The 27,063-nt window shown below is 37.4% G+C and overlaps 1 pseudogene; it reads left to right on the top strand.

The window, feature by feature from the left end:
* Positions 1–26,825, top strand: part of LOC149553825 (ATP-dependent helicase rhp16-like) — a 145,569-nt pseudogene extending 118,744 nt beyond the window's left edge.
* Positions 26,826–27,063: the final 238 nt, after the last annotated feature.

The following is a 27,063-nucleotide window of genomic DNA, read 5'->3' on the forward strand; positions in this document are numbered from 1 at the left end:
TCGTCAACCTACACAATAGTCATAAACATGAATGCAGTAGGTGAGTTTTCAAATTTGGAAAAGAGGGGGAATTTTTTTGTGGTAGAAGACAAAAGGAATGTCTCACATTCATTCAAAAAAGTTATAGGAAGAAGTAGAGCAAAGAATATTAGAAGTTGCAAAGAGAAGAGAAGTGATCAACAGATCCAGTCATCAGTTGTGCAGAAGATAGAAGGAAGTTCATTTCGTGCCTGCAGATGCACATGTTTCTTCTCTAGTCATTCTGTAAGTTTATTGTTTGTTTGATTTGACCTATTGAAGCAGTGATTGCTCTAGGCTTTATTGTATGTAGCCATTAGAGCTGTAAGTTTAAAGTTTTTAAAGTATTGAAGTTGTTTAAAGTTTTAGGGTTTTTCTGCTTGAAGCTGAATGCTCCTAGATTTTGTAATGGTTTAATCAAAGTTGAATAAAAAAAAAGGAGGCATACTAGAATACATTTTTCATCTTCTATTCATTGCATTTGAGAAGTTTGTTTGGAAGTTTCAAGTTTTGGTTCTCTAGTTTTAATGGTGGAAATGTTCATGTTATAGTTTAGTCACTTGGTATTGTCTTAGGTGTAGACACCTAAATCTAATTACACCACTTTGATAATCCTATTTAGCTATCTGTGAAGGCATGATTAATTAAATTCTTATTTAATTAATCCTTTTCCATCCCCTAGCTGATTAATTTAATTAATCATCTATAGTCCTAATTGATAAATCAAATAACCCCTTTATTTATCAATTAATCATATTCTCCTATCTAATTCCAAAAATCCCCATTTATTAAAAAATGTATTTAATAAATCTATCCCTCAAACCTAATAAATCCTAAAACTATCCTAACTCCCCCCATTAGCTTAGTCCACCCCATCCACCCATACTAACTAAGCTTAGCCACTAACTCACCCACCCTCATCAATACCATCCACTTGCACATCTCTAACATCCCTAATCTAATCCTAACCCAAGCCTAACCCATCCCCTAATCATTTACACATTCCTAAGCAAGCTTAAGACTTTCCTAAACCAAGCCAAAGTCTATCCCCTCAAAATATCCCAACCACCAAGCCATAAGTGCTCCCACAAAGCCATAAATGACTCTTACAAACCCATTTATTGCTCTTACAAGCCATTATGAAGGTCTTTATGAGCTTTGAGCCTCCTTTGTTGACCCCTCTTGCTCTAACCAATGACCTTGTGACATGTGTCACTCCCTAATTGGCTATAAGAAAGCACAGTCCATGTGCTCTCCTCTCATTCAATTTGAGCCCTCCATAAGCTTTCTCCTTTCCTTCCATCCTAGCCATCAATCCCTCAAGCCCTTTTCTTATTTAAGGAATCCCCTCCCAAGCCAAAATAATCACAATCCATCAAGTAAAGTCATAATTCCATTTTGAGAACAAGTTTTACATCTACATCCATTATCCACATCCAAAATCCAAGAATCTCTATTGAAGAAAATTTGAGCACCGATCTTGAGCATACATCCCAAATCCACAAATAGACATATCCCTAAATCAAGTGATCATCCTCATTGAGAGAGCCCATCCATGGCTCATATTCTCATTTGAGGACCTCACTTTGTCTCTCTTGAAGTTTATATTAATTTTTTTAGTTAATGCTTTGGCTTTTAAATAGATTAGTATTTCTTGCTAACATATTAGTGTACACATTTGGTAGAAGTCCTTTTCTGTAGTTCAAACCGAGCTCCACCTTGCAGTGGCTACCAAGCTCACTCAGTGCTTTCTTCTACCGAGCTCCAACCTCCTATGGCTATCGAGTTCACTCAGTAATCACACTACCAAGCTCACTCGACATCCATTGGTGTCGAGTTGCCCTTCATTTGTCGAGCTCACTTGGCACTCTCTTGCCACTTGGTTCCTTATGCTACTGAGTAAATTTGGGACTTGACAATAGTGAGTGCCGAGAAAATTTTTAGGTTTATGTTTGTTCTTTAAAGTTGTGATTAATTTCTCACATGGTATTAGAGCTTTGAGGGCCCACATCTAAAGTGAGTTAGGGAAATTTTTTCTTGGGATATTTGATATGGCAGGAGATGCAAGAAAGATATGGCATCATCCACCATCTTTCAATGGAAAAAATTATATAACATGGGCAAAGAAAATGAAAACCATTATGGTTGCAAATGATTTGTGAGAGTTTTTAGTTAATGGGTTCAATGATGTGACAAACTCAGCTCAATATGCTGCCCTCACAAATGCACAAAAGACTCATTTGAAAGAGTCAAGGAGAAAGGATGCAAAGGCATTAAGTTTGATTGAAGTAGCAATAACAAAGACAATATTTCCAAAGATTGCAGCAGAAAATTATGCAAAAGAAGCTTGGGATATCCTTGAGACAAACTTCAAGGGGACTAATAAAGTATGTACGGTAAAGTTACAAAATATAAGGAAGGAATTTGAGAACCTTCAAATAAAGGAAAATGAATCAGTTGCAGACTTCAGTTCAAGGACCTCAAATGTAATTAATCAACTGAAGTCAAATGGAGAAGACTATCAAGAGTAAAGGATAGTGGAGAAGATATTGAGGATTTTACCTCATAAATATGACAATTTGGTCATGACCATAGAAGAGGCAAAAGATCTCACTATTTTGATAATGGATGAGTTGATGGGTACTCTTCAAACCCATGAGCATAGGATATACAGATCTACATCTTCTTCTTCCCAAGAGTAAGAATTCAAAGCTCAGTCAAATCCAAGAGGAAGGGGGAGAGGAAAAAATGGCTTAGGCAAAGACTCCAGAGGTAGAGGCTGAGGTAATAGAGGAAAAAGAAATATTGTAGCAGAAAGCTCAGGAAGAGTAGATGGAGCAAGTAGCTCACAAAATACTTCAAGAGGAGGTAAGAAAAACTATAACTCAAATAGGAGTAATGTAGAATGCTACTACTTTCATAAATTTGGGCATTATGCAAGTGAATGCTAGAAGAAGAAAAATGATCAGTCAGGACAAGCAAATGTGGTTGATGTGAACATGGGAAGTGGAAACAATGCCACTACCTTCATCATGTGTAATGTTGGTGAAGAAGGAAGCCCTGAGGTTTGGTACCTTGATAGTGGATGTAGCAACCACATGAGTGGTAATGAAACCTTGTTTCCATTCATTGACAAGAGTTTCAAATCTGAGTTTAAAATGGGTAATAATGGAACCCTACCAGTTGTGGACAAAGGATCTATTATGGTCCGCACCAAAAAAGGTGAGAAGAAGGAAATACAAAATGTGTATTTTGCCCCTAGTATGAAGCACAATCTGATGAGCATTTTTCAACTCATTCAAAATGGATACAAAGTGATGATGGAGAATGACACGTGTGTCATTCATGAAAAGGATGGGAGCAAGAACCTACTTGCAATAGTTCAAATGACAAAGAATAGAATGTTTCCCTTGAAGATAGAGACATGTTTCTCATCTCAAGTTGATGCTGCACCTCCCACACAATCACTCTAAGGAGTGTGATTGAAGACCCCTCACGACTATGGCACCTCAAGTATGGTCATCTAGGCTATGCTGGTTTAAATTTGTTGTCAACTAAAAGAATTGTAGAAGATTTGCCATGTATAGGAAATTCATGTGACAAGTGTGAGGCTTGTATTTTGGGTAAGCAACATAGGCTTCCCTTTAATTATAGAAATTCTTGGAGGGCTAGATATCCATTAGAGTTAGTACATACTAACCTAGTCATTCCTATGCAAGTTACTTCTATTGGGGGGACTACTTATTTCATGACATTCATTGATGATTTCAGTTGTAGAACATGGGTGTATTTCTTAAACAATAAATCTGAAGCATTTGAAAAATTTGTAAAATTTAAGGCCCAAGCTGAAAGAGAATGTGGACACTATATCAAGGTCCTAAGATCAGATAGAGGAGGGAAGTATACCTCCAATTCTTTTGTAAATTTTTGTAGGAAACATGGCATAAAGAAAGAGCTCATAGCCAATTATACACCATAGCAGAATGGAGTGGCTGAAAGAAAGAACAGGACCATTGTTGAAATGGCAAGGAGCATGATGAAAGAGAAAGGTCTTCCAACTAAATTTTGGGGAGAGGCTGTGGCAACAATAGTCTACCTAATTAATAGGTGTCCTACAAAGGCAGTTCATGATAGAGTTTTAGTGGAACAATGGTTGCGAGGAAGATGGATAGTTGAACACCTAAGGGTGTTTGGATGTGTTGCATATGCACATGTGCCTAAAGAGAAAAGCCAAAAATTGGATGAAAAAGATGTGAAGTGCATCTTCAAAAGGTACAACTCAGAATCAAAGGCATACAGATTGTATGACCCATTGAACAATAAGATGACTATTTCAAGAGATGTGGAATTTCTTGAAAATTAGTCTTGGTATGGTCCAACTAATGAGTCACCGAGCACTTCAAGTAAAGTCCCAATTATGAGTGAAGATGCTGATGAACAGTAAGAAGAAGGAGAAGATAGAAGAAAAAGCAAGTAGCCTCAATCACTGTGGAGCTCCTCTAGGCATGACTGAGTGTCAGTGCCAAGCAACAGTGAAGATTCTAATCCCACACTCTCCTCCCTATTACTAAGAAAGACCAAGAGTCTTAGGGAGATATACCAAGATGAAAGGTATTAAGATTATGATGAGAGTGTTAATTTTGCATTATTTTCTCATAGTGATCTAATATATTTTGAAGAAGCTATTAAGGAGAAGAAATGGTGTAAGGCCATGGATGAGGAGATAGATGCTATAGAAAGGAATGAGACATGGGAACTAACTAAATTGCCTCCCTAGAAGCAAGTGATTGGAGTGAAATGGGGCTACAAGACCAAATGCAATGCTGAAGGCAAGATTGATAGGCATAAGGCAAGGCTGGTAGTCAAGGGCTACAAACAACATTATGCTAAAGATTATGATGAGACATATACCCCGGTTGCAAGAATGGAAACTATGCGTGTTGTCATAGCTATTGTAGCTCAGCACAAATGGAAGGTATATCAAATGGATGTGAAGTCTACCTTCCTAAATGGTGTATTGAAGGAAGAAGTATATGTGGAGTAGTCACCTAGTTATGAAGTAGCAGGTAAAGAGAAAAAAGTATATAGATTGAAGAGAGCTCTTTATGGGCTTGAGCAGGATACAAGGGCATGGTATAGTAGAATTAACTCATATTTGATGAGTAATGGCTTTAGCAAAAGAAATGGTGAGCCTACTCTCTACATCAAAGCAACAAATTGTAATGTGTTTATTGTTGTCTTGTATGTAGATGATTTGATTTTTTCTAGTAATGACAAGGCTCTAATAGGTGAATTCAAAGAGTCCATGAAAAATGAATTTGAAATGACAGACTTAGGTCTCTTGAAGTACTTTCTAGGCATAGAAGTAAAACAAATGCATGATGGAATCTTCATCTCTCAAGAAAAATATGCAGGGCAGATCTTGGAGAGATTTAAAATGCAGAACAGTAAGGCAACCCCAACAACAACAACAGTAGGTCTAAAGTTGAGCAAGGAAGACTCTAGCAAGAGAGTGGATCCAACACTATACAAGAGTATGGTTGGAAGTTTAATGTATTTGACTGCAACTTGGCTAGACCTAATGTATGTAGTAAGTTTGATTTCCAGATTTATGGAAACCCCAAAGGATTCCCATTGGCAAGTGGGAAAGAGGATCCTAAGGTATGTGAAAGGTACCAAGGGATTTGGAATTTTGTATACTACAACAAATGAATTCAAGTTGGTTGGTTATACTGATAGTGATTGGGTTGGAAGTATAGATAATAGGAAGAGCACTTCCAGATACATGTTTCATATGGGATTGGGTGCAATTTCATGAGCATCCAAGAAGCAACCTGTTGTTGCTCAATCTATAGTAGAGGCTGAATTTATAGTAGCAAATGCAATAGCATGTCAAACAATTTGGCTAAGGAGGATCTTGATAGATTTGAATGAAAGGCAAGAGGATGGAACCACAATTTATTGTGACAACATCTCATCAATTACATTGTCCAAGAATCCAGTCTTCCATGGGAGAAGAAAACATATAGAGATCATAGATCACTTCATCAAAGATTTGGTGGAGAATAGGGATATTAAAATGGAATTTTGTAAGTCTAAGCAGCAACTAGCAGACATTTTCACAAAGCCATTAGGCATTGGAAGTTTTGTACACCTAAGAGAGTGTCTTGGTGTAGTTGATGTGGATCAGCAATGATCCTTGTTTGTTTGGCTCGGGACAAAGGGGAAGTGTTGGAATATTAAATTCAAAATGTTGTTTTCCCCTAGAGCCAAATGCCCACATGCCTTCCCTTATGACCTACACAACTGTAATAAACATGAATGTGGTATGTGAGTTTTCAAATTTGGAAAAGAGGGGAAATTTTTTGTGGTAGAAGACAAAAGGAATGTGTCACATTTATTCAAAAAAGTTAGAGGAAGAAGCATAGCAGAGAAGATTAGAAGTTTTAGAGAGAAGAGAAGTGATTAGTAGATCCAGTTGTCAGTTGTGCAGAAGATAGAAGGAAATTCATTTTGTGCCTGCAGATGCACATGTTTCTTATTAGTCATTCTATAAGTTTATTGTTTGTTTGATTTGACCTATTGAAGCAGTGATTGCTCCATGCTTTATTGTATGCAGCCATTAGAGCTGCAAGTTTAAAGTTTTTGAAGTATTGAAGTCGTTTAAAGTTTTAGGGTTTTTCTGGTTGAAGCCGAATGCTCCCAGATTTTGTAATGGTTTAATCAAAGTTGAATAGAAAACAAGGACGCATACTAGAATACATTGTTCCTCTTCTAGTCATTGCATTTGAGAAGTTTGTTTGGAAGTTTCAAGTTTTGGTTCTCTAGTTTTAATGGTGGAAATGTTCACGTTATAGTTCTGTCACTCAGTATTGTCTTTGGTAGAAGTCCTTTTCTATAGTTCAAATTAAGCTCCACCCTGTAGTGGCTACCGAGCTTACTTGGTGCTTTCTTCTATCGAGCTCCACCCTCATGTGGCTACCGAGTTCACTCAGTAATCACACTACCAAGCTCACTTGGCATCCATTTGTGCTGAGTTGCCCTTCATTTGTCGAGCTCACTCAATACTCTCCTACCACTCAGTTCCTTATGCTACTGAGTAAATTTGGCACTCAACAATAGTGAGTGCTGAGAAAATTTTTAGGTTTAGGGTTGTTTTTTAAAGTTGTGATTAATTTCTCACAAGCACAAGATACATCATAGTGTGTGAGGTGACAATTCTGCTGTATGATTGTTTTGGCTATTGTTTGAATTTTTTTACATGCCAAAGTCAGTTTATGAGGATTCAAGGACATAATGTTTTGAAATATGTCTATTTATAAAGTGGAGCATAAAAAAAATATTGATTTGTGCTTTATGCCTACTGAAGTTCATGACTTAGGTCTGAGAAGTATAATGAATTGTTGGGTAAATACTTCATACAGGATCATCAGATGAAATTTGCAAAAAATGCTTTAATAAACAAGTGATGCATTTTATGGACACAAATTTTCAAAATATTAATGTTTTATTGGAGCCAAGTTATTTTACATGGAGCAACTTGCACAAATAACAATCCCAAGAAAAGGTTTTAAATGATTCTATGTTGTTCTGGTATTCTATAACTATTCCTTCACAGGGGCCTTGTAGTACATTTTTACTATTGTTGATCACCAAACTATTTAATAATGAGAGTAAGATATTTTGATGTTAGGTTTGTGCTTACTGTTAATCTTAAATTGTTTGATAAACAACTTTGTAATGTTGCATTTTTTGAAATATTAATAAACAAACATGTATTATTGCTTACTAATTTTTTTTGGCTAGGTTGTTAATTGGTTTTATACTTGTAATAGTTATTTTTGTATGCTTTTATGTTCAACATACTTGTAATCTATGTGTTTAGCATTTGGAACTGTTTGTGTAAGTTTTTAATTTGTAACCATGAATCTAAGAGAGTTTACATGTCATCAACCAGAGGTCTGGGAAGGATGGGCAGAAGTGTGATGATTTTGGTCATTCAACCCCACAACACTTCTATTGGTGGAACAAGGTATAATATCATTGGTTGCCCTTTTTCCTTATGTAGGGGAAAACAAGGATTCAGATTTATATATTTCCTTGCTTGGGCTGGCATATTCCTACAAATTCCTCCCTTTTGAACATTTTATTTTATGTTATATTTCATGTTACAGTTTGTTGCAAATCTAATAAAGAAATGGGGATACACTCATGACAGGCACAAAGCACTGATTCTGCTCAAGTACAAAGTATTGAATAGCATAGTTCTAAGGTGTACAAAAATTGAACGAGCAATAGATCTTGCCCTTCCACCTAGAACAATCTGTATTTTTTTACCTATGGCTTTAGATTTCTTTATTATAGTAGTCGTAGTTGTTTTTTTTTTTTTTTTCTTTAGAGAGCTTAGAAAAGATAGATTCCCATTATTTGCTATGTCACATTCTTTTCATTACAAACATATTTGAGATGGGATGCATTTGATGCAAGAGAACAAGATTTCTATGAAGCTTTGTATATAGAGAGTCAATCACAATTCAACACATAAGAAAACCTTTACATGAATTGCTTTCAAGGATGGATTTACATGCAATTTTTCAGTGAAATAAGTCACAAATATAAAGATTGGCTTGTCATTTGCTTCAACTTTTTTCACTTCAATAATTCTCTTCCTATTTTTATAATTTATTCGTAAAATCTAATTGTCACATTACTTATCTTCTATCAAATTATTTACCTCTTGTATATGTTTTTTCCTTTTGTATGCCTTGGATTGGATCTCTATTGTAGGCATTATGTTGACTTGTACAGGCATGTTTTTTGTAGTGTAATCCAATTCCAAATTCTAAAGACGTATTTTTTTTATCTATTACAATTGTAGATATATGCTATGCAAATATTTCTTGTGTTTCTCTTTCCTATGATAGATTGGTACATCTAGTAGTCCCTTGTTCATAAAAATAACTAACTATACTCATGTAACATTTTGGAATATTGTGTTGTTGCTTTTATTGTTGAATATATATGTTGCAATTTTTGCATTTAAAAAAAATAAATCTATAATCCCTTTTGCCAAGGTATATCACCTTCCCTTGCTTTTTATTATAAATGGAATACCAATAGTAGTATCGATGTCATGAGTGTATATGAGCAATGTTAGTATGCTAATAGAAACCAAATTTAAATAAAGCTTCTACAAACTAAACAAAATTTATAAACTTCAAGATAGACTAAGATGAACTCTCAATTGAGAATATGAGCCATTAATGGACTCTCTCAATGAGAAGCTCTCTTGTTGAGTGGCTTTGTCTAAATAGATAGGATGTATGCTCAAGATTATGCTTCAAAAAGGGCTTCAAATGGAGTTGGAATTTGGGTGTGAGTGTATGGTTTTGATGTAAAATGGCATTATGACTTTACTTCATCGATTGTGTTATTTTGCAAAGGGGAAGGGTCCAATTTATAGGCAAGAGGCTTGAGGGATTGAGGGCTAAGATGCAAGGATGGGAAAAAGCTCATGGAGGGCGTAGATTGCATGAGAAGAGAGCACATAGATTGTGCTTCCTTATAGCCAATCAGGGAGTGACACATGTCACAGGGTGAGAGGATGGAGGAAAAGGGAAGGATGAGTCAACAAAGGAGGCTCAAGGGATAAAATCTTCATAAAGACCCTCATAATGGCTTGTAAGAGCAATAAAAGGGCTTGGAAGAGTCATTTATGACCTTGTGGGCTTCATAAAGTTTTATGGTTGAGATATTTTGAGGGAGATGAGAGGAATTTTTACTTGGACTTGATTAGGAAGGTTTTAAGCTTGCTTAGGCTTGTGCAAATGATTAGAGGGTGGATTAGGATGGTTTAGGATTAGCTTAGGGATAGGCAAGTGGATGGCATTTAATGAGGGTGGGTGAAGGAGGAGATATTTGTTAATTTTGGCTTGGGTTAGTAAGTCTTAACCCATGTTTAGAGAATGTGACAAGGTTAGGAAGGGATTAGGATTAGGTTTAAAGACATATTCTAGAAGAGTCTAGACTTTGGATGAGGATAAAGATTTTCTAGAATAGTCTAGAATTTTCTAGGATGAGGATGAAGACTTTCTAGAAGAGTCTAGAACTTCTTAGGATGAGGATAAATTAGTTTTTTAGGAAATAAATAAAGCTTTATTTATTTCAAAGGTTTGGGTTGAGGAGATAGTTATTAAAACCTTTTAAATAAAGATGAGGATTAATATTTAATCTTAATTAAATATTTTGAGTTGGGATTAGGGTTAGGAAATGATGGGATTAGCCTTTAATCAAAATTAAAGAAGGATTAGAAGATTTTGGAAGATGTTAGTGGTCTTAAGGAAATTGGCCAAGTTTTGGGCAAAAAATAAATTTTTTATTTATTTTAGGTGTTTTGGTCAATTTATTAATTAAATAATTAATAAATAAGGAAATAATGTTTAAATAAGATTGAAACATTTTTGGGAGGGATTCTTTAATTAAATATTTTTAATTAAGATAAAGGGATTTATTGGCATAAAAATAAATTAATTAATTAATAAATGATGATGTCATCAGGAATTTTTTGAAAATAAAAATACTTTATTTTCTAAAGGTTTTTAGGTGTCTACATTTTGCCCCTCTTTGATGTGATGCCGCAAGTGGCATAGCATCAAAGATAAGAAAATAAGATGCCCAAGGCTAGAGCAGAAGAGGAGAGAATGGACTATGAGATGCCCCCTCAAGAAGGCGGCGGGGAGAGAAAGCGAGGCTCGATGGCTTCTTGAAAAGTACAAGAATCTCGGATGAGTAAGGAAACTCAAATTGGCAAAGAGAAGGGGCTGAATTAGCTCAAACTCTCATTATGGGAGAATGATAAAGGAGAATCAGATGCACAAGAGGAAGCAAGCTTAAGACTTTAGGGAAGGTGGAGGATGAAGGAGCAGAGTGCTATAAAAAGAAATCCAGGATAGGGAGATGGATATGGGGATTATAAAGCCGATGCAATAGGATTTCAAAGAGTCAAATTGGCAGAAGATGGGTTTTGGAGATCCCTAGGACTAGGATTGTGGATCTCGAAAGATGAGGCTTGGTGGATTGATTTGGATTGGTGGATCCCTAAGACTAGGATTGTGGATCCCTAAAGCTAAAGGTGAGGAGTGATTCAAAGAGATATTGATGCATAAGATAGGGTAGGAGAGACTGATGTTGGATATGGATGGGGGATAATGGAGATGAAGGAAAACCATTGAAGCTTTTTGAGCAGGGGGATACTTCAAAGAGAAGTACCACCATGTAGTTGAGCACTAGATTTGCTATAGGACTATTGGTTAATTGCCAAGCTTACCAAGAACATCAAGGCCTTTTCACCAACTATCCAGAGGACAGACGAACTGACTCAAAACAAACACACAAGGATTGCCCTAGTATAACACATGAATCCTAGAGGAAGCAGTGTGGAAATGACACTGGTTAACCCACAAGCAGAAAAGAAAACAAGCAAAAGACATGATCGAGACCTTATGCTCTGATTGCCCCATTCGTAGTATACCATGATATGGAAGATCGTGGCAACCTTGAGGAGAGAACAAGGAGATTGCTTGGAAAAGATATTTCAAGACCCAACAGGGAAGAGTCCAAATCAAAAGAAAGTGAAAATCCAAAAGAGAACCATTTGCCAATGAGATGGGTAGGACGAGGTACTAACAGACCAAGATCAGACATGAGGAAAGCTATATCTTGCAAGGACCTATCAGAGAGCACCTAAGTTGGTGGATTTGGATGAGTGATGCGTCTAGAAAGTTGAACTAAGAAAGATAACACTTTGGTGACAGGAAATCTAGCTAAAGGATGCATTGGAATAGCTAACCAAGATGTGTGATGGGTGCAAGATGCTGATCAAGGATGAACTGACACGAACGCTGGATAGATACAATAGTACTAAGTTAAAGAGGATGTACAAGCTGATGGACCAAGATATGTTACAAATGTACAAGTTTGTTCATGTTTTGGTTTTTGTGAGATGGAAATGTTTGTGAAGGATGGGATGTCTATAATAGGTGATAGGTGGATAGCTAGATGGTTTGCAAAAAGCTTAAGTGAAAATGGGGTTTTGTGTGTGCACATGATAGTATACAATCTAGGATACAAGATTATTTACAGCCTAGAATATGGTACAAACTTTGGACAAGATTTATATATACAAGGTATGGTACAAGATTTACAAGGTATAATACAAGCTTTGGTACAAGATTTTACAAGCTAAGGTACAAGATTTTACAAGCTGTACAAGAGGTATTTACAAGCTCCATTAGATTTTGGATATTTGGTTGGAACACCAAGGGAACAAGCAGGTGTTTTATGGGATGGTGGGTGAATGGATGAGGGATAGGATAGTGATAGATAATGGATTAGTCTTAGTACACAAGGTGCCTGAATTACCAGGTTTTCACCAAGGTACCTATCCAGGTTTTGAATTGCCAAGTTTTCACCATTGGACGCTTATTTCTCTTTACTATTTTTTTTTGTATTTTTCAAAAGTTGGGTATACCAAGGATCTTCAAGCGTAGAACTTCTTGAGATGAATAATGTTAGTAGGATCATTCAAGAGTTCTCCTTCCAGTGTAGATAGTTGATAGGCTCCAGAGCCAAAGGAAGCAGTGACAACATAAGGACCAAGCCATGTAGGTTCAAACTTGCCTTTTTTTTCTCGATCTGCTTGGACTCTCATGTTTTCTTTGAGGACCATATCACCTGGCTAAAAGTGTTGTGGAATCACCTTGTTGTTGAAATTCCTTTTGAGACGAGTTTGATAGATTGTGAGATGATCATAGGCTTGTTGTCACTTCTCATCTAAGAGATCTAACTGGGTGAGCCAAGCTACTCTGTATGCTTCATCTGATATTTGCCCTTGCAAAGATATGTGCAAGGAGGGAAGTTCAACCTCTATAGGTAGTACCACTTCAACACCATACGCTAGGGAGTATGGAGTTGTTCCTGTGGATGTATGAGAGGAAGTTTGATAGGCCCATAGGGCTGGATTTATTTCTAGGTGCCAATCACGGTCGAAATCATTGACAACTTTCTTTAGGATTTTGAGGAGGGTTTTGTTAGTTGCCTCTTCTTGGCTGTTACCTTGTGGGAAATATGGACTAGAAAAGTAGTGATGGATGTGGAGGGAAGTGCATAATTCTTCCATGTTGAGATTTTCAAAGTTACCTCTGTGGTCAGTGAAGATGGTGGATGGGATGCCGAAGTGGCAAACAATGTGGTACAAGATGAACTTGGAGACCTGAACTCCTGTAGCTGAGACTAGGGGGACTGCTTCCACCCATTTAGTGAAATAGTCTATAGCTATTATTATCCATTTATGTCCATTAGATGAGAGGGGTGTGATAGTTCCAACTAGATCAAGGCCCCAACAAGCAAAAGGCCAAGGTGGTGCAATAGGTTGTAGATCTTGTGCTGGAGCATGCACAAGATTTGCATGTTGCTGACATGGGAGACACTTTCTGACAAAGTCATAGGAGTCTTCTTCAATGGTAGGCCAATAGTAGCCTGCTCTAAGGATTTGTCTCTCTAGGACAATACTAGTCGTGTGGGCACCACAAAGTCCAGAGTGTACTTCCTTTAACACCATCACGACCTCATTTTGGTCTAAACATCGAGAGAGAGTATCGTAATAACCCCGATGATATAGGGTATTGGCTATGATAACATAGAGAGATTATTTTCGAATGAGGTTCTGGCGTTGGGTACGTGTGAGGTGAGGGGATATGATACCATCGTTAAGGTAAGCATGAATCTCATGGTACCAAGGGGATTGGGGACCAGCCAAGATACAAACATAGTTTGAATCCTCATTCACATAGGCGGGTGTGAGGAGCTGCTCCACTAAAAACTCATACTGTGTAGCTGCTTGGGGAATTTCCAAGAGCAAGCCTATAGTAGCCATAGTATCTGCTACTTTGTTTTGTATTTGAGGCACTTGTGTAAACTGAAGCCTTGTAAAATGCTGGGTTAGCTGATCAACTAGCTCTTTGTAGGGTAATAGCTTTTCATCTTTGGTTTGATATTCATTTAGGGCTTGCTTGATGATGAGTTGAGAATCACCGAAGATTTGTAGCTCAGCAATGTTCCATTCTGCAACTATCTTTAATCCTGCTATGAGGGCCTCATATTCAGCTATATTGTTGGTGCTAGAGAATTGTAGCTTGAAGGCTTTTGGAATGTAATCTACTTGAGGTGTGACCAAAAATATTGCTGCCCCTGATCCATGAGATGTGTATGAGCCATCAAAATAAAGTTTCCATGGGGGTTGTTCTTCAATTAGATAGATATGCTCATCTGGAAATTTTGTGATCAACGGATAAGCATCTATTAGAGGTGCATCAACTAGGTGATCTGCTATAGCTTGCCCTTTGATTGCCTTTTTTTCCACATACTGGATGTCAAATTCGCTAAGGAGCATAACCCATTTGGCCAAACGCCCTGTAAGTGTTGTTCTGGAGAGCATATACATGAGAGGGTCAATCTTGGAGACTAGTTGGATGGTATGACTTAGCATGTAATGGCGAAGCTTTTGAGTTGAGAAAACAACTGCAAAACAATCTTTTTCCATAGGAGTATAATTGAGTTCATAACCAACTAGGGTTCTACTGATGTAGTAGATGGCTCTTTCTCTACTATAGTCATCGAGCTATGCTAGAAGTGCCCCTAGAGCAGTAGGCGTTGTTGATATGTACAAAATTAGGGGATGACCAGGAACTGGTGGAACCAAGATAGGGGGATTGGTGAAATATTGCTTGAGCTGATTGAAGCTGCATTGACATAAAGGATCCCACTTGAACTTCTCATCCTTCTTTAGTAAATGTGAAAATGGTGTACACTTATCTGCAAGCTGGGAGATGAAGCACCGGACAAATTGAAGCTTTCCCTGAATAGAGCGAAGCTGTCATAGTGTTTGGGGAGGAGGCATGTCTAAGATAGCCTTGACCTTCTTGGGGTTGATCTCTATACCTCGTTTAGACACTATAAAGCCTAGAAGCTTGCCAGATGTGACCCCAAAGACACACTTCTTGGGATTCAGCATGAGATAATATTTTGCTAACCTATCAAAGACTTTCTCCAAGTCAGTAAAATGATCCATGAAGGTATGAGATTTGACCAAGATATCATCCACATAATCCTCCAAAATGCTATGGATGAGATCATGAAAGATGGCTGTCATAGCTCTTTGATAGGTAGCCCCAGCATTCTTTAGGCCAAAAGGCATCATGTTGTAGTAAAAGGTTCCCCAAGGGGTAGTGAATGTTGTCTTATGCTGATCCTCTTCTGCAATCTTGATTTGATTATACCCAGAAAATCCATCCATGAGGGACAAAATTTCATGTCCAGCTGTAAGATCTACAATCATATCTATGTTGGGCAAGGGAAAATCATCTTTTGGACAAGCTTGTTAAGATCTCTGAAATCAGTGTAGATTTTGATGTCACCAGAAGGCTTAGTAATGAGGACCATGTTGGAGATCCACTCTCAATAGTCAATAGGTCAGATAACCTTAGCAGCTAACATTCTTTCTAACTCAGCTTTGACCAGTAATGCCACCTTGGGGTGCATTTTTCTAAGCTTTTGTCTGACGGGCTTGATCTGTGGATTGACTGCAAGATGATGAACTAAAAGCTTTGGATCAAGCCTGGCATGTCCTGATATGACCATGCAAATCGGCCAGTGTTCTCTCTTAAGACCTCAAAGAGGAGATTAGCTTAGTCTTGTGATAGGGATGCAGCAATGTGAACAAGCCTAGGGATCTCTGAAGAATTGATGTTGACTTCCCTAGTATCCTCAATTAGAATAGAAGATATCTCTAGTCGATTATCTTGAGGAGGTAATGCTAAATCCTCATGTTCTACTTGTGGCTCTAGATGTTCTTGCTGAGGGGTTCTCTTCGCTGCCTTAGCTAGTCTCAAATTCACCTTAGTTCTAGTTTTGGGTGTATCGGAACTAAGTTGGGGATTTTCTCCAAAATACCCCTTGGGATCTAGCTTGTAGATATAGGCAGAATTTGGCTTTTTTTTTCTTGTGAGGTGTTTTAGCTCCCATGAATCTCAGAAGCACTTCCTTTGATGTGAACTCATCAATGTGTATGACACTTGGTTGGTCCCAATCTATGAGTTGTGGATGGGCGAGTGGTAGGTCAATGAGGTGGATGGATAGTTCTTGGAGAACAGAGTCTTCGAGGGAGATTTGGTCTAGGATATCATCGTAGGCTCTCTTTTCAACTTCCTCAAGAATGTCTTTGATTTTGACAAGGTCGCAGTGAATGTTCAAAATAGTGTGACCGTCTGTATTGGTGCCCTCAGTTGTGGGTATGCCAAAACCAAGACCTGACTTCGATTCCCACTTGTGTGGATCGATGGGGCACTACATGCCTCTTTCTTCTAGTCCTAGACCACCACCTTGATAGTTCCATTTGTTAGTGATGAGCTTATGTTCTTGGGGATAATTCTGGCTGAAATGATCAAGGAGTGCCTGATTCCTTTGAGGTGCATCCTTATGTAACCAATTGTTGATATCCGGAGTGAGCTCCTCATGAAGAGAGATTTTTGAGGATACAAAGGTTTTTGGGCCAAACTGTTTGTATCAAGGAGGTGGAATCTCCTTAGCTTTGTGATATGTTGGTCATCCATGGGCATGCGGATCAAGTGGGAGTGCCCCAATAGCAAATGCATCCGACAGACTATACTCTCCACAACCCTTGTTATTGATTTTCACGGTAGATAGGGTAGAGGCGAGGATGGTTTTTGGGTCATTACAAGTGTGGGATGAGTTGGTGATGGATGTTCCAATATCAATTCCAGGGAAATGGTTTGTATATGAAGCTTCAATTGTATTGCAATAAGCAAAGGGTTCAGGATCAGCATGGATGGTTACCTCAGTGCCTTGATGCAAAAATTTGACGCACTGATGGTAAGTGCATGGAATGGCTTTCATGGCATGAATCCATGGGCGACCGAGGAGGATGTTGAATGGTAGGTTTAGATTAGTAACATGGCAGAGTGTTTCTTGGATGACTAGCCCAACCTTGATTGGTAGCAAAATAGTTCCTTCTATGGTTCTTTCCAAGTTGTCATAAGCTTTGATGGTGATAAGCTCACTGATGATATCTGCCTTAGTATACCCAGCTTGTTTTATGAATTTTAGGGTGAAAATATTTAAGGCTGATCCATTATCTATCATTACTCTTTTCACAGGAAAAATTAGATACCATGATGGCTATGCAAAGCAGAAGGGTGTGATCTGGCTCGATCACAGGTATGTCGATGGGTTTGAATGATAGGGCACATGAGGATAAAAGGTGTCCAACAAGATTACAAAAATTAGTAGCATTGATATTAGAAGGGACATAGGATTCTATGAGAGCACTGTCAAGGATGTTCTTGTACATAGGACTAGTGCGAAGAAGGTCTAAAATGGAGATTTGGGCTAGCATGTTCCCAAGGTGTTCCAAGATATTTTACTAGCTTTTTGATGGAGCTAATGGTGCCGATGAAATGGGTGGGCCTATGATGTTAAATCGGGCTCTTCGAGTGGTGACTGCACACTCATTGTTTGGTCCTTGGATATTGATAACATTGACAGAAAGCTCTTTCTTGGATAGACAACCTATAAGGCTACCATAGTCTATATAGGATGAAGTGTGGTCATTGTTCTTCCCATGCTATTGGTTTGGCTGACGGTTGTTGGTGTTGTTGTTGTTGGTCTGGGTAGGTTCTTTTCCAAGATTATGATTTTTGTGAGGAGGAAAAGCATTTTGATAGATTTGTAAGCCTACATTGGGAGAGGTTTGGGCACCAACAATGATTTCCTTCCGATCAATGAGGTCCTGCACATAGTCTTTCAGTTTCATGCATCTGAGGGTAGTGTGACCTTTTACCCTATGAAATTTGCAATACTCATTGTCTTTGTACCATGCAGCTTTGGATTGGCTTGGGTCAATTTTTTGGGTAGGAGGAAATTTGATGAGGTTTTCCTTGACTAATTTCTAAAAAATGACATCCAGTGGCTCACCAAGGGGTGTATAGTTTCTAGGTGTAGGTTAGAATCTGGGCTTTTGTCCTGCAGCTACATTGATGGCATTAGCTTGATTGCTAGACTCTTGAAAGTTTGGTCTTGGATTGTGGTTTTGATAGTTGTGGTTATTCTGTTGTTGGTAGTTGATAGCTTGCTGATTGTTTTGATGATAGGGAGGGTTGGACTGGTTGTGAGAAGGACCAACTATATTCACATGTCTTGTATCAGTGACGCCATCTGTTGCAACATGCTTGTTTTTGTTCCAATACCTAGACTTGTCATTGGAATGTGATTGATTTTGGTTGGCTTCCTTGTAAATCTTGACCACACCATCTTTAATGAGTCCTTGCTCAAGGATCATTCCTTTCTCTTTGATATCTTTGTAGGTCTGCAAATAGTTCATGGTCATGGGTTGAGTCAAGCTAGGATGGGCATTATCAATAAACATTTTCACCAAATGGAGCTCTGGCAAGGTGCAAGATATGCGGGTGGTAAGGGTTTGCCATGTTTGCAGATATTCGGGAAGGCTTTCTCCACCTTTTTGCTTGGTGTGGACAAGATCAACTACTGATAGCTCTGTTTCAACAAGATGGGCATATTGGGCTACAAATGGCTCAGATAATTCAGCAAAAAAATTTATTGTGCCATAGCGGATTCTATAAAACCATTCAAGAGCTGGTCTAACCAAGCTTTTGGGAAAGAGACGCAAGAGGAAGACATCATCGTATGCCACTTCTTGGCAGTGCATGTAAAATTCTTTGATATGTGTGACAAGGTCTCCTTTTCCTCTAAATTTGTCAAATTTGCATGTCTCAAAATGCTTGGAGAATGGTGTCATGGTAATGGCTCTGTCAAATGGGAAAGGGCACACATTCTCAAACTTGAAATTTTTTGGATCATTTCCCTCTTGGATGTTCTTCAAAGCTGTTTTCATGGCTTCCCATTCTGAATTAATAGGTGATGGTTGGGGTGCCCCCAATGTAGGAGTGCCTTGAGGTAGGTATGCACTAGATGGGGCCACTAAATATGGATGGTTGTAAGGGATTTGCTGATAGGGATTGTACATTGTTTGGGCAACTGCATGGTGGATGACAGTTTGCTGAGGGGGAGGTGGCGCATAGTGCTACATGTGCTGCGAGGCTTGTTGTTGATATGGGATTTGAGGTTAGGATTGAGGAACATAAGATGGCTATGGGATAAATGAATTTCTTTGTGGAGGTAAGGTATAAGATGGTTGTGAAGCTTGGGGAAAGGATCGGGGGCCTTGTGGGGTTTGACCAAGGTATGTGGGTTGCGCCCCCATTTGGGATGGTACCTGCAAATAATTGGTGGTGGCTGGATTGGTGGGTTACCTCCTAGAAATGGAATTGAAAAGTAGTTGGTAATAGGAGGTAATGGATTAGTTGGTGGTGGAGGTGGTGGGAATTGAAAGCTAGGAAATGGAATTGATGGGGTTTGATAGCTTGGCGGCTGGATTTGGAAGCTTGGTAGAGTGGTGGTGGGAGCTTGGGTCACTTGAGAGCTGGGCAAACCATTGGTAGTAGCTTGTGGGGTTTGATAGCTTTGTGGAGCAAGGGTAGTAGCTTGTGGATTTGTGGTTGATGGCACTGAGCTCCCAAGACCTAATGGAAATGATGGGATTGTGCTTTGGGCTATGGTGAACAAGTTGGAGGTGATGAAAGGTTGATTACTTGGCCCCATGGGTGGCATCCCTGTTGTATATTGCTGAGGTTGGCCAAAGATGCTAGCTCTGATTTGGGAGATGGGTGGATTTGGAAGGCTGGGTTGGGGAGCAGCAGCAACAATAGTGAAGGACGTGAACGGTGAGGTGTTTTGGGTAAAGGGGGTTTGGAGCAGAGAGGTATGAACCAAAGATGGAGTGGTGGTGGCTGGGTTGGCTTGCGGCATGGAAATTTCAACTTGGTGGATGATGGTATTTTTGGGTCTGTTGGATCATATGGATTGGCTGGAGGCTCTTCTTTTGGCATATATTGAGGATAATTGGATCATAAGAGCTTATGGGTGGTGGCAGCTACCCAAACAATGGGTGAGATGGATCTGATAATGGAGGGGGTCTTCCAAAGTCAAAGGTTCCTACATTGTCCCTTCAAAAATTAGCCATGATTGTCTCTTTGTTCTTGTCTATAATGGCATTTACCAATACTACATTTCTTGGTTGGTTCATGAAAGCTTCAATGTTAGTAGATGATGGCATAGCTTTCTTTGGGCTGAAGGATGGCTGAGTGCTCAAGGGGGGTGAGGTTGTTCGATCCAAATGATAGGGCTCCATTGTTTCTTTCTTCTTGGCTAAGCGAGTGACGGGTGGCATGAAAAATGCTCCTAGGGATGAGATGCAACAAATGCTGGTGGATGCAAAAGGGAGGAAGGCTTTTCTATGCAAATGATTTCCTAGGTTGAGGCAAAGCTATATGAAAAAACCTAAGGAGGATTGGGTTGGGGATTCTAACTTCAAAGATATGTTGCCAAAGCACAAAAGGTTTGCTTTCCTATGTGCAAGCTTGGTGGTGATTGTGTCAACTTAAGGAGAGACTGATGATCCTTTAGGAAGAACACGAGATTGACCACTTGTGGATCCCAACCTTTAGCTCAAGGTGATGAGGGATAACAAGTGGAAAAGCTAGATTACCCTTGACAAAGCTTTGTGAAAGGGATAACCTTGGTGAGATTGGTGGTTTTGAAAGATTTTAGGAATGGCAAACTTATAGCAAGGTGACAACAATTTTTTGAAGGCTTGGATGTTAAGATTTTGGATTGCTGGCTAGATGGCTTGGTCCTAAATGAGATGGATGAGCTAATAATGCTTAAGGGGATAACCTTAGATGGCTGAATTTTCTACAAAGATGACTCTAAGGTGAAGCTTATCCAAGAAGGTGTGGAGAAACAAGGGTGTCTAATCATAGAAATCATGCCTAGTTGGTAAGGCATAAGTAGGATTAACTCCTGGATGTTGGCAAAATTTGATGGTGTGCTCTAACTAGGCCTCTTGAAGTGCTTCATTGGCAGCTTTATCCTCTACTTTGTGGAGTTTGGCAATTCGAGGACTTGGTGTTAGTTCCTTTCTCTTGGCTGAAAGTTCTTGGTATGCCTGAGATGGTTTGAGTTTAACTTTGTGGAACTTTTGTTTGGGTTTAGGTTGCTCTGACATCAATTCTTGAATTTGCTTGGCCTTGAGAGACCTCAGTTATTTTGCTTCAACTTTTTCAACTTCTAGAATAGGCAGTGACTACGCTAAGTGTACCCTAAGCTAGGATTGACCAAGTTTGGCAAACATTCATTCAACAAATAAAAAAGCAAGCAATAGATAGGAACAACCGGATAGAAGTTTTTGATTCTTAGAATGTGATACTTGCACTGAGGAGTGTGTATGTTTTACAAATGTTTCGATCAGTCACTTCAAATACATTAACACTCTAGATGGTTGTCTACAAGGCTGACAGTTAGTTTAGCTAGGGAGTCCTCAATATACCCAAAGGTACATGAGGCCCAAATCCATAGATGAAACCAACAAGATGTCACACAACCAAGAGGAGTAGTAACCCATTTCTCCTCTTTCACTACTCAAGGGTATAAAGTTCCTTGAGGATTAGCCCGAGTGAAAAAAATCTTGATTCCAAGAGAGGTGTCTTTCGATTCACCTCCCGATTCTTATACTCCGCCAGAATGCTAGAGTTGAGGTCGTCCAAGGGGTGATGAAATCCCCAAACAGGCCTCCTAAAAATAAACAAGGTTTTGGATCCTAATCTTATGCACCCAAGATGGCCTCGAAAGACGACAAGGGGAGAGAAGACTTGGATGACCTTGGGCTAAAAAAAAACACGCTTGCTATTTTACCAACTGACTCTTATGTGCGCTAATCTAGACTTTGCAAGCACTCATGTTTAAGAGACAATGTTCAATTCCAACTTAAAGCACCAACAAAAGTAAATCGATCGAAGAATGCAAACAAGAAGAAGAGTTAGGGTCAACAAAAGAAAACTCGCGCACCCAGAGGCCCTCCACGTCAAGTATCAATTAATTTCTTTTAAAGCATTCAAGAGTTGGTGTGATTTTGTTTTAAGCCCAAAGCAAAGATGTGTGAGACTCAATTTGTCAAGCGCGCGCCCGGAGGCCCTCCACATCAATAGTTGTTCAATTTTAGTGCCCAAACTTGAAGTGTGATCAATTTAATCTAGAGTTTTGGTCATTTAAAATTTTTGATAAAGTTAAAGCAAATGTTCAAAGACCAAGTGAGTGAGTTAGATTGTGGAACATTTAACACCTTTTTCAAGTGGACCCATCCCCATAAATGGTGTTCAGATTGAAACCAATGGTTGAATTGATGGGTGATTAGAAAAGAGGTGAGTCCAAGGAACTACTCAAATTGATTTTTGCAAATTTGTATTAAACTTAATAAAGTTTCTTAAATGTCCGAAAATCAAACTTTACCTAAATTGCCTATGGAAAAGAGATTTGTTTTGTTCAATTTTAGAAGCTCCAAATGAAGTATTTGATATTGCAATGGTTAATTTATCCTTGGCATTGAAGATTGGATTTGTTGTTTTAGTCATGCATTTAAGGAAAATTTGATTTTAATCCATGGCATTCAAGAGTGTGTTTAGCAACATGCATTCAAAGACAAGTGATTAAACATTCAAGTTTTCTTCTTTGAGCATTCAAGATTGAGATTTTGTTTGTTGTTTTAAGAACTTTGAAGTGCTTTGTTTTAACCTTAGATCATTCAAGATTGTTTTGTACTCAAAAGTAAAAATGACTCTTTGGACTTTGGTTTTCATTCAAGATTTTGTGTTCTAGTTTGCATATTTTAAGCCCAAAAATGATATTCCTAGATTGTTTTGATGCATGAAAAACCTAAGAAACATTCAAGATTTTGCAACAAGACATTTGTTTGGAACAAATAACAAAGCTTTTAGGATAATTTTTGGCAACCATTTAGGACTCTTAGTTTTCATGAGATTTTTAAAAGAACTTTAAAACATTTGCAAATGAGGTTCATTTTATCCTTGATTGATGCTTTGAGTTTGATTTAGATTTTATTGTGCACTTAGTGTTGATTTTGAACCTTTTGAAATGGAAATTTGAAGTTCTTTTTAAATTTCCAATAATGAAGTGTTCCTAACTTTGCATGAATGCATCTAAAATCTTGATGTTGCAAGGATCCAAATGATTGAATTGGTTTAGTTTCACTTGTTAAAAGGCTTTTTTTTTTTTGCAAATTTTTAGTTTTTAATGGATTTAAGTATGATTTAGGGGTTCATTTTAAGCACTAAAAAGAAGTGTGTATGATTTTGCTTCCTTCAAAAAAAATGGCCAAGATCTCCCACAAGAAGAAGAAGAAGAAGTAGATGGAATAAGAAGAATATAGATAAGAAGAGGAAGAATAATTCCAAGTGCTTTGTCCACCTATAAGCTTGAAAAATCTGCAAACACTATGAGATAGATTATGAGTTCCTTTGTCTTTTTCATGCTCATGTGGACCTACAAAACCAATTTATACAATCCTACCAATCACAAAAATAAAAAAAATTAGCCAAAATTAGCAAATGACATACAAAACTTGACTAAAAAAGCTAATGAAGATGACCCATGCGGGGTCCCACCGGGCATGCCAAAATGTATATGAGCAATGTTAGTATGCTAATAGAAACCAAATTTAAATAAAGCTTCTACAAACTAAACAAAATTCATAAACTTCAAGATAGACTAAGATGAACTCTCAATTGAGAATATGAGCCATTAATGGACTCTCTCAATGAGAAGCTCTCTTGTTGAGTGGCTTTGTCTAAATAGATAGAATGTATGCTCAAGCTTATGCTTCAAAAAGGGCTTCAAATGGAGTTGGAATTTGGGTGTGAGTGTATGGTTTTGATGTAAAATGGATTCTTAAAATGGCATTATGACTTTACTTCATGGATTGTGTTATTTTGCAAAGGGGAAGGATCCAATTTATAGGCAAGAGGCTTGAGGGATTGAGGGCTAAGATGCAAGGATGGTAAAAAGCTCATGGAGGGCTTAGATTGCATGAGAAGAGAGCACATGGATTGTGCTTCCTTACAGCCAATCAAGGAGTGACACATGTCACAGGGTGAGAGGATGGAGGGAAGGGGAAGGATGAGTCAACAAAGGAGGCTCAAGGGATAAAATCTTCATAAAGACCCTCATAATGGCTTGTAAGAGCAATAAAAGGGCTTGGAAGAGTCATTTATGACCTTGTGGGCTTCATAAAGTTTTATGGTTGAGATATTTTGAGGGAGATGAGAGGAATTTTGACTTGGACTTGATTAGAAAGGTTTTAAGCTTGCTTAGGCTTGTGCAAATGATTAGAGGATGGATTAGGATGGATTAGGATTAGCTTAGGGATAGGCAAGTGGATGGCATTTAATGAGGGTGGGTGAAGGAGGAGATATTTGTTAACTTTGGCTTGGGTTAGTAAGTCTTAACCCATGTTTAGAGAATGTGACAAGGTTAGGAGGGGATTAGGATTAGGTTTAAAGACATCTTCTAGAAGAGTCTAGACTTTGGATGAGGATAAAGACTTTCTAGAATAGTCTAGAATTTCCTAGGATGAGGATGAAGAATTTCTAGAAGAGTCTAGAACTTCTTAGGATTAGGATAAATTAGATTTTTAGGAAATAAATAAAGTTTTATTTATTTCAAGAGTTTGGGTTGAGGAGATATTTATTAAAACTTTTTTCATAAACATGAGGATTAATATTTAATCTTAATTAAATATTTTGAGTTGGGATTAGGGGTAGGAAATGATGGGATTAGCCTTTAATCAAAATTAAAGAAGGATTATAAGATTTTGGAAGAGGTTAGTGGTCTTAAGGAAATTGGCCAAGTTTTGGGCAAAAAATAAATTTTTTTATTTATTTTGGATTTTTTGGTCAATTTATTAATTAAATAATTAATAAATAAGGAAATAATGTTTAAATAAGATTTAAACATTTTTGGGAGGGATTCCTTAATTAAATATTTTTAATTAAGATAAAGGGATTTAATGGCATAAAAATAAATAAATAAAATAAATAATTAATTAATTAATAAATGATGATGTCATCAGAAATTTTTTAGAAAATAAAAATACTTTATTTTCTAAAGGTTTTTAGGTGTCTACAATGAGATCTATAAAATCTTATTATCTTTGGAATGTGTATTATACAATTGGATTTCTGTTAAAATGATTTGTTTTTTAGGATTGTGATGTGATTTTTTAATTCTATACTTGTATTTTATAATGTATGTACCAACCAATACAAGTATGCATGTAATCCATGATTTAGTTCTAATGTGCATTTATGTTTCTGCCAAATTCAGATATATCACATCAGGAACACTACTCAATAATTATGCTCATATCTTTGATCTGCTCACATCGCTGAGACATGTAATCTTTGGGAATTATTTAGCAATCAGGCTCATCTTTGATCTGTTCATATAGTTGTGCCAGGTAACCTTGGGAAATTAGCTAGCCTCAAGCCTGTCATTTAATTCCTAGTCTATAATCTTTGGCAATTGTTTAGCAATTAGGCTAATCTTTGATCGGCTCACCCAACTATGGCAGATAACCTTGGGCAATTAGCTAGCCTCAAGCTTGTCATTTAATTCCTAGTCTAATTTAATTCTTAGTCTCAAAGCATTTTGAATATTCAGGATCTGACATATATAGGTGTGCTTTCTCCCTAATATTGTTGTTGCTCTCAATAGGACATCTTGTGGTGATTTGGAACTTTGGATGTGTACAACTCTTTATGTTGAAAGATTCCTTTCTTTTAATTAATTGTAACAATAAATTAAACTTGAATTCCTATTATTTATTGTTTGGTTAGAGTAGATACAGATTGAAAATATTAGAGAATAATAATTGCCAACTTCAAGTTTACATTTTAAAATAAAAACTTACCATGCATTAATCAATTTATCACAAGATGCTTACAATTTTGATTAGCTATGCTATTTTAGGAAGTGTTGTATGATGAGCTCTCTTAAAACTATGTGCATCACAATATTGTGAAAGATTCTATGTCAGTTTTTCCTTTAGGATTATGTCCAAACCTGTAAAATGGATTCGTTTTGTAACATGATTAATTTCTTTAGCAAACTATAGAGTGGAAAATTTTTACTTGTTTTTCCATAATGATATTGATGGTTAGGCTTTTCAGGGATTTTGTTTACATATTTGAATATTTCATTTTCTTTGTGTGTTTTATATTGCATAGGAATCAATAAATTTATGCAAAGTCATAAACTGTAAAAAGTTATCAAATTTTAACTAGCAATAAAAAAGGTAATACTTTGCTATTGTGTGAGAGCTTTTTGAGATAGATAAGAATTGTCATGTTTTCCTAATTTTTTTCAGGCAGTAGACCACCCATATTTGGTAGTTTATTCTAAAAGAATACAATCAAATCCAAACAATCAAAATGGAGCATATGATTTATCTTTAGGAAAAAGTGACTGTGGTCTCTGTCATGAGGAGTTAGATGATGTGGTGGTAATTATTTTTGATACTTCAGCTGCCTTGGTCATTGTAACAAAAAATATGAAGATTCATATAAGAATTGTTTCTCTTAATACACAATATGAATTTGCTAGCTTAAGCTTCATAGTATTGATGTGTGTCAGAGTGCAAATTATTCCTTCATTCCTTTGTTTTTGTGGATAACGTATTGTTTGTTGTTATTACTTGGCAGCAGTCTTGGAGAGTGTTAATTGTTGAGCAAACTGATAGGTTATGATATAATAGCTATAATAGTAGAGGTAGTAAATCTATTACAATGTTGTTGAAGCAGGGAAAGAAGAATATTGTTATTTTTTTCTTTTATCAGTTAGAATGGAAATTAATAATATTTAGGTGTAAGATGAATAAATATAGCATCACTTTTGAAAAGAATCCTTGATTGGTGGAGGTTATAGTCAAATATTGGCATTAGGGACTTATAGGATAGTATTACTTTATAAATATGAAAGAACTTG

This window comes from Cupressus sempervirens, chromosome 6 (assembly GCF_028749045.1).
Source record: "Cupressus sempervirens isolate cs-2001-9-10 chromosome 6, ASM2874904v1, whole genome shotgun sequence".
Lineage (NCBI taxonomy): Eukaryota > Viridiplantae > Streptophyta > Pinopsida > Cupressales > Cupressaceae > Cupressus > Cupressus sempervirens.